This window comes from Microtus oregoni, unplaced genomic scaffold (genome assembly GCF_018167655.1).
Source record: "Microtus oregoni isolate MIOR12 unplaced genomic scaffold, Mior012 000006F_ref0000085, whole genome shotgun sequence".
In the NCBI taxonomy this organism is placed as follows: domain Eukaryota; kingdom Metazoa; phylum Chordata; class Mammalia; order Rodentia; family Cricetidae; genus Microtus; species Microtus oregoni.
In genome coordinates, this window is record NW_024543065.1 from 20,158,280 (window position 1) to 20,165,643 (window position 7,364).

A 7,364-nucleotide genomic window follows, 5' to 3' on the forward strand; every position below is an offset into this window, starting at 1 on the left:
TGCCCAAACCACAGTCCCAGTGAACTGAGATTGTAGATAAATATATTTTCTGGCAAGAACAGAGCACTTTCTACTTAAAAATCCCTTCGACGACAGAACCTGTTATTATAGGTGACAGGGCAACCTTAGTGTTTTTCTAGGGGAAGGTCTAAGGACATCACTCAGTTAGTAGAGTGCTTGATAGCATGCACGGAGCTCTGGGATTGAGTGTGGTGGTGTACATCTATAATCACAGTGGTACAGAGGTAGAGACAAGAGAATCAAAAGCTCAACGTGGAACTGGAGAGATGGCTCAGTGGTTCAGAGCGTTCGCTGCTCTTGCAGAGGACCCGTGTTCTGTTCCCAGCACCCACATGGTAGCCACAGCTGCCCGTAACTCCCGTTCCAGAGGATCGTATGTCCTCATATGGTCTCCTCCAGGACCAGGTGTGCACACGGTGCGATGCACACAGGTGCAGACAAAACACTCATACACTTAAAATAAAAATAAATAAATCAAGAAGTCTTGGGTTATTCTTAGCTACTTGGCAAGTTTGAGGCGAGCCTAAGTTATAGGACACCCTGTCTCAAAAACAAATAAACCAAACAGGACAAAAACAAACAAAAACAAACAAACAAAAAAAACCCAAGCCTTAGAAAACCAAGCCAAACACAAGCGTGCATGTTTGTGTGAATATTAAAGAAAAGATTATAAATTACTGGAGAGGAGCAAATACATTATAAGCAGCAGGTGTCCCCCAGCCTGAGTGTTCATTCAGCTCCTACTGACACGTAGTTAAATTCTTTTTAATTGTTTTGAAACATTGTCTCAGTATGTTGCTCAGGTTCAGTTACATCTTTTCCTTCCTTCCTTCCTTCCTTCCTTCCTTCTCTCTCTCTCTTTTCCCTCCCTTCCTTCCTTCCTTTCTTTCCTTTTTCTTTTTTGAAATAGGGTTCAGTCTATATAGTTCAGGCTGGCCTCAAACTCACAGCACTCCTGCCTCAGCCTTTGGGCAGTTAGATTGAAGTTAAAATATTCTAATTATGTAAAGTGGAAACCCTACAAAAGTGATGAAAATCTCACATGACTGTAAAAATTAACTGATGATATGTGGGATAAGTATAATATGATGGGTAGTGTTAATTCTACAAGTGACAAAATATTTGGCTGTGGATTATGTGTGTGTGTGGGTTGTTTGGAATGAGGTGATTGATGTGGAAGACTTGCCTACTATGGGTGACACCATTCCTTGGATTTGGATCCTGGACTGTATAAGCATGGAAAAAGTGGCCCGAGCTGTAGGCATGACGTCTTCACCCACCCCCCCGGGCTGCTCTTGACTATGGATGCGAATGTGATATAGCTAGCTGCTTTATATTATTTTTTGCTTTGACATTCCACAATAATGGATTGTAACCTGGAATTGTAATAAATCTCCTCCCACATCAGGTTGCTTTTTGTCAAGATGATTTTCTTTCACAGAAACAAAAATGAAACTAGAGAGCATTCATATCCCAAATAGGGTTGGAAATGCTTATTTTGTTTTATTGATTTTTACTGAGCTCTACATTTTTCTCTGCTTTCCTCTCTGCCTCTCCCCTTGCCTTCAACACTCTCCCAAGGTCCCCATGCTCCCAATTTACTCAGAAGATCTTGTCTTTTTCTACTTCCCATGTAAATTAGATCCATGTATGTCTCTCCTAGTGTCCTCATTGATGTCTAAGTTCTCTGGGATTGTGATTTTTAGGCTGGTTGAAATGCTTATTTTACAAGTACAACTTTACACCAGTTGTTTCCATATTTGGTTTCCATGTTGCCCCGCTGCCGTCTTTGCCTTTGCAAACTTCCTGGCAATTCTCGGAGCAGAAATGAAGGACTGAGTGACCAGGTGAGGAGAAGTCTAAGGAGTGTGGATTTTCAGCTGTGAAAAGCACCACATACGCTGGAGGTGAGAGTAAGGGCAGTCGTTGCATTGTCGAATTCCAGAAGGATTTAGGGACTTTTAGTTTGCGTTTGACTCCCAGGAATGGGAAAAATTTCAAACCCACTGCTCTTTGCAGATAGAATGTGCTATGTGTTGGTCACCCAGCTGGGTGGCAGAATTTGACTGAAGTGTAACTGACTTTTAAAGCTCTGAGTGCCTGGAGGAAGGATCCTTGCCCTCACTGGAGTCCAGGTCATCAAGGTTCTGGAGAAAGACATTTGAGGAAAGCAAGCGCACTTGTTCTGTGCTCCAGGAAGACTGCTATGTCTCAAGGAAGAGTAGGCTGTGTGTGATGCTCCATGAGGAAGACCAAGACCCAGCAACTGAAGTGGGGATCATGTTGGAAGCAAGGTAACAGCCCCAGTCTTAGCCATGTCACGTGGCAGTCTGTGTGCCCAGCTGCCACGGCAAGAACACGTTTGCTCAACTTCCCAGGCACAGGTAGGTTCTAAGTTTCTTTTCTGTAACTGGGCACTATTGCAGGACCTGAGGGTACAGCTGTAAGGCCCAGTTACTGTCTTTCTCTGAGACACTAATACACTAAGAGACAGAGAGACCCATAAGCAAAAACAATTTGCATCAAAGGGTGAGAGGAAACAAAGCAAAATATAAGGGATAGTTGAGGCCTTGGAGTGCTACTCTTGGAATACAAATAACCTGTTCTTTTTATTTAGTTTACTCAGCTTACAGTGCTTTAAGATGAGCCCAGATGTCAATCAAGACTGGCTCATTTCTTAGGAACCACATTTATATGGCAGCACGAGGGATATTTTGTTTCACATGTGTTGTTGGGTTGCCACAACCCATTTTCTCCCACCCCCCAGACAATTCAGGCTAGGTCTGCCACTCTGGCTCTACTGAGAGAGATAATGCACAGCCTGGGGGCTGTTGAGTACAGTGAGTTAAATTACATTCTTCTGAACATTGCTTTAAAAGATTTCAGAGTCTTAACTTCAAGTTAACGTAGTTCACTTGGAAATTTCTTGTTGCTTATGATGACTTGATGTTGTCAGGATAATGCTACTGGTTGCCAATATCTCAAAATATCAAATACATATAAGGCAACGATTATTGTGAAAACGGTGTTTCAAAATGTGCATTTAGTTTGCCTTCTCAATACTTCTGAGTATTGATCTGGCAAGTTCTTGTAGAAAAATCTATTAATTTGGTGGATTTTTCTCTTTTCATTGGGAACATTTTATTAGCATTATTTCCAAACAAGATTTCTGTAATTCGTTTAAGCCTTGCATGCATTTTGGGAGGGCTACTCTTCAAGGGGAAATCTGCATAGAGACCGATATACTGAAAGAAAAATCACGTGAGCGAATTTCCACTGAGTTTTCCATATGCTAGAGGAAGGCTCTGTGTGCTCTTGTCCCATCTCACTATGGAGTTTAAAGTGTCAGTTTGCCTATTAATAATTGAGAAACTTAATTTCTTTGTCATTTATATGTAAAGGTAAAAAATCTAAACATTAGTGCAAATATTTGTTTCTGCATTCCAAATGGGTGTAAGCCAGACTCTTCGGTGATGGTTAGGTTTGAGCATCAACTATGGCATCTGATCGTCTTTGTTTCCTCAGATCATATTTGATTTCTCTGTGGGTCCAACACTGTTTCTTAGTCTCTCATGCAGAACTAAGATGTATTATTTCTCTGGGTTTTATTCTTTAAGAAGTTTGTGCTGCTTGGATATGTGATAGCTACAGAAAAAGAACATGGTGACTTTCTAAACAGAGAGAGATGTTGCATCCAAGAGAATTCCCAGCACTTACATAAAAGATCACAGTCCTTCCCTCTCCATTCCCCTTTTCTGGCCTCATATATGAGGATCACCCTCAAGGGTTTCATCATATAATGTTAAGTCTGAATCTTTGAGGTAAATCCATTCTATATAACCTATCTGTCTGTCAATCATCTATGTATCTACTGTGTATGTATTTATGGACGTGTACATATATATAGTGATGGGAATTACAAAGATAATTTGATGGAGGAAGGTCATTGGCTAATAAAGGAACTGCCCTGGCCCATTTTATTGGTTAGGACATAGGTAGGTGGAGTAAACAGAACAAAACGCTGGGAGGAAGAGGAAGTGAGGTCAGACTCCACAGCTCTGCTCTCCTCCTGGGAGCAGACGCCTGAGAGAGACGCCATGCTCCCGGCTCCTGGGCAGACACACGCCATGAAGCAAGCCGCCAGGTTAGACATGCTGAACCTTTCCCGGTTAGACCGGTGCTCACCGATTATTAGAGATGGGTTGATCGGGATAACAGAATTAGCCAGTAAGGGCTAGGGCTAAAGGGCCAAGCAGTGTTTAAAAGAATACAGTGTCCGTGTAATTATTTTGGGGCATAAGCTAGCTGGGCAGGCGGCTGGGGTGTTGGGGACGCAGCCCCGCTGCCCTTAATTACTACAATAATTGGAACAAATGTTGTGAAAATTATTAAGGGGAACTATTGCTTTATGTAGCACTTGAAGTAGAATTAGAAAAGAATCTTGACTATTTATTTATTTATTTTTCACTGAAAACGTTTTTATTGAGACCAACCACACCAGTCAAGCAAACTCTGGCATTAAGCACCTTCCTCCTTGGCAATGCAGTCTTTCTTGAGTGGTCCCATGAATGTTTTCTTCTACTCCATGGAAACGACCGTGGCCAAACTTGGAGGTGGTGTCAATGAATTTCAGGTCAGTCTTCTCCAGAGCCCGCCGTTTGGTCTGAACCAGCAAGGACTTGCAGAGTGTGAGTACTCGCTTCTTGGTTCCCACCACACAGCCTTTGAGCATGATGAAGTCATTGGTTACCTCACCATAATGGACAAAGCCACCCAGTGGGTTGATGCTCTTGTCAGAAAGGTCATAGTCGGTAGATGCATTGTTCTTGATCAGCTTGCCATCCTTGATAAGGTAGCCCTGACCAATCTTGTAAATCTTCTTGTTGATTTCTGTCCGATGATGGTAGCCTTTCTGCCCAGCCCGAGCTACAGAGAAGGCCACTCGGGCAGGGTGCCAAGCTCCAATACAGGCAACCTTGCGCAACCCTCGATGGGTCTTGTGGGGCAGTTTCTTTGGACGCCAACGACTGGTCACCCCTTTGTAGCCTTTGCCTTTTGTCACTCCAATGACATCAATCATCTCATCCTGCCCAAACACCTGGTTCACAGGAACCTGCTTGCTCAAGCCTCTCCCGGGCCCAGTCCAGCTTCTCAGCCACAGTGCCCCCATTTAGCTGGATCTCCATCAAGTGTGCCTTCTTCTGGCGCAGAGGAAGCAGACGCATATGAGTGTGGGCAATTATGCGGATGACCTGGCAGTACTTCTTCATGCTGTTGAAGTCCTTCTCCAGCTGTTTCTTGCCCATGTCATCCTGCCATTTCTTACAGTATTTGGTGAAGGCCTTCTTCTTAGATTTGTGCCAGTTCTTGTAGAACCGCCTTTTACACTCATCACTGATGTGCTCAGCAAATACTGTCTTGAAGGTGCGGAGACCTTGTGGGGTTTCGACGTATCCCACGATGCCCACAACTACCATAGGTGGTGTTTCCACAATGGTTACAGCCTCCACTACTTCTTTCTTGTTCACCTTGGATCCTGGTCTGTCAACCTCCCGGACAATGTGGGTCATGCCAGCCTTGTAGCCTAGAAAGGCTGTGAGGTGAACAGGCTTGGAAGGGTCATCCTTGGGGAAGCTCTTCACTTTCCCACGATGCCTGCTGCTGCGCTTCAGCAGCAAGAAGCCCAAGGACCCATGCCTGGGAGCAGAGAATTTCCTGTGAGACATCTCTCCTCACATGCCGCTGATAGAGAGACTTTATTTATTTATTTATTTAGTTTCTTTTTTTTATTTAAATTTATTTATTTATTAAGGATTTCTGCCTCGTCCCCGCAACCGCTTCCCATTTCCCTCCCCCTCCCCCGATCAAGTCCCCCTCCCTCATCTGCTCGAAGAGCAATCAGGGTTCCCTGACCTGTGGGAAGCCCAAGGACTGCCCACCTCTATCCAGGTCTCGTAAGGTGAGCATCCAAACTGCCTAGGCTCCCACCAAACCAGTATGTGCAGTAGGATCAAAAACCCACTGCAATTGTTCTTGAATTCTCAGTATTCCTTATTGTCCGCTATGTTCAGCTAGTCCGGATTTATCCCATGCTTTTTCAGACCTAGGCCAGCTGGCCTTGGTGAGATCCAGACCCAAAAAGAGGAACATGGGATGTACTCACTCATATTTGGTTTCCAGCCATAAATAAAGGACATTGAGCTTATAATTCATGTTCCTAGAGAAGCTAAATAAGAAGGTGAATCCAAAGACAAACACATAGGCATCCTCATGAATATTAACCTTCATCAGGCGACTTTATTTTTTATTCAGGACTTGTGGTGGGATCCAAAGGGCAAGCACACTGATTTCAAGGATTTCTTTGAATAGTTAGGGTTCTTTGTCATTTCACTCTTCATGTCTCATAAGCTTGTCATTTGTTGTGACTGTGTGTGTAGAGGCGGTTGTTCCCAACTTTTGATTGCAGATCTGGGGCGGAGTCTGAGCTTCTAGTAAATTTCCCCAAGTGATGCTGGTGCTTCAGAGTCGTGTCAAGAACTGAGAACCACTGTTTCGACATAAGGGCTAACAGGAAGCAGATGAATAGGCCTGAAAAGCTATGGTAGAGGCTAGGATTTAATTTAGGTGATGGGTAAGGTCTTGCATATGCCAAAGATTGACATCATTGGTTGGCTCCTTAAGATGCTTAATGTGTCTCTGAGAAGACTGTTACAAGATTTCTGGCTGAGAGTCTGTCACACATCATCCACACACCTAAGGAAATTATCCAAGGGCTTCTTTTATCCTTGTCCTTTTAGGTGGGAATGGTAGTGATGGAGGTGGGTCTTGTATCTATTTGTTGCTTTCATTGGTTAATTAATAAAGAAACTGCTTGACCCTCTGATAGGGTTAAATTTAGATAGGCAGAGTAAACAGAACAGAATGCTGTGAGAAAGAAGCTGAGTCAGGGAGTCGCCGTGATTCTCCCACTCCAGACAGACGCAGGTTAAGATCTTTCCTGGTAAGCCACCTCGTGGGCTACACAGATTATTAGAAATGGGTTAGATCAATATGTAAGAGCTAGCCAATAAGAGGCTGGAACTAATGGGCCAAGCAGTGTTTAAAAGAATACAGTTTCCGTGTAATTATTTCGGGTAAAGCTAGCCGGGTGGCGGGAAGCAGCCTGCCGCTCCGATACAGCATGGTAGTTTATGCTGAGTAGATAAATTACTCATAGTGTTTATCTGATATATGTTTTTCAGCCTTTTAATTGCCTTCTCTTTATATTATTAATTTTATTAGGAGAATGACCTTTATCATTCATCAATTTTTTTCTATGATAACTTCCCATAGTTTTTAGCATT

At 43.4% G+C, this 7,364-nt stretch overlaps 1 pseudogene; it reads right to left on the reverse strand.

Moving 5' to 3' along the window:
• Window positions 1–4,539: 4,539 nt before the first annotated feature.
• Window positions 4,540–5,748, reverse strand: LOC121449678 (annotated as a pseudogene).
• Window positions 5,749–7,364: the final 1,616 nt, after the last annotated feature.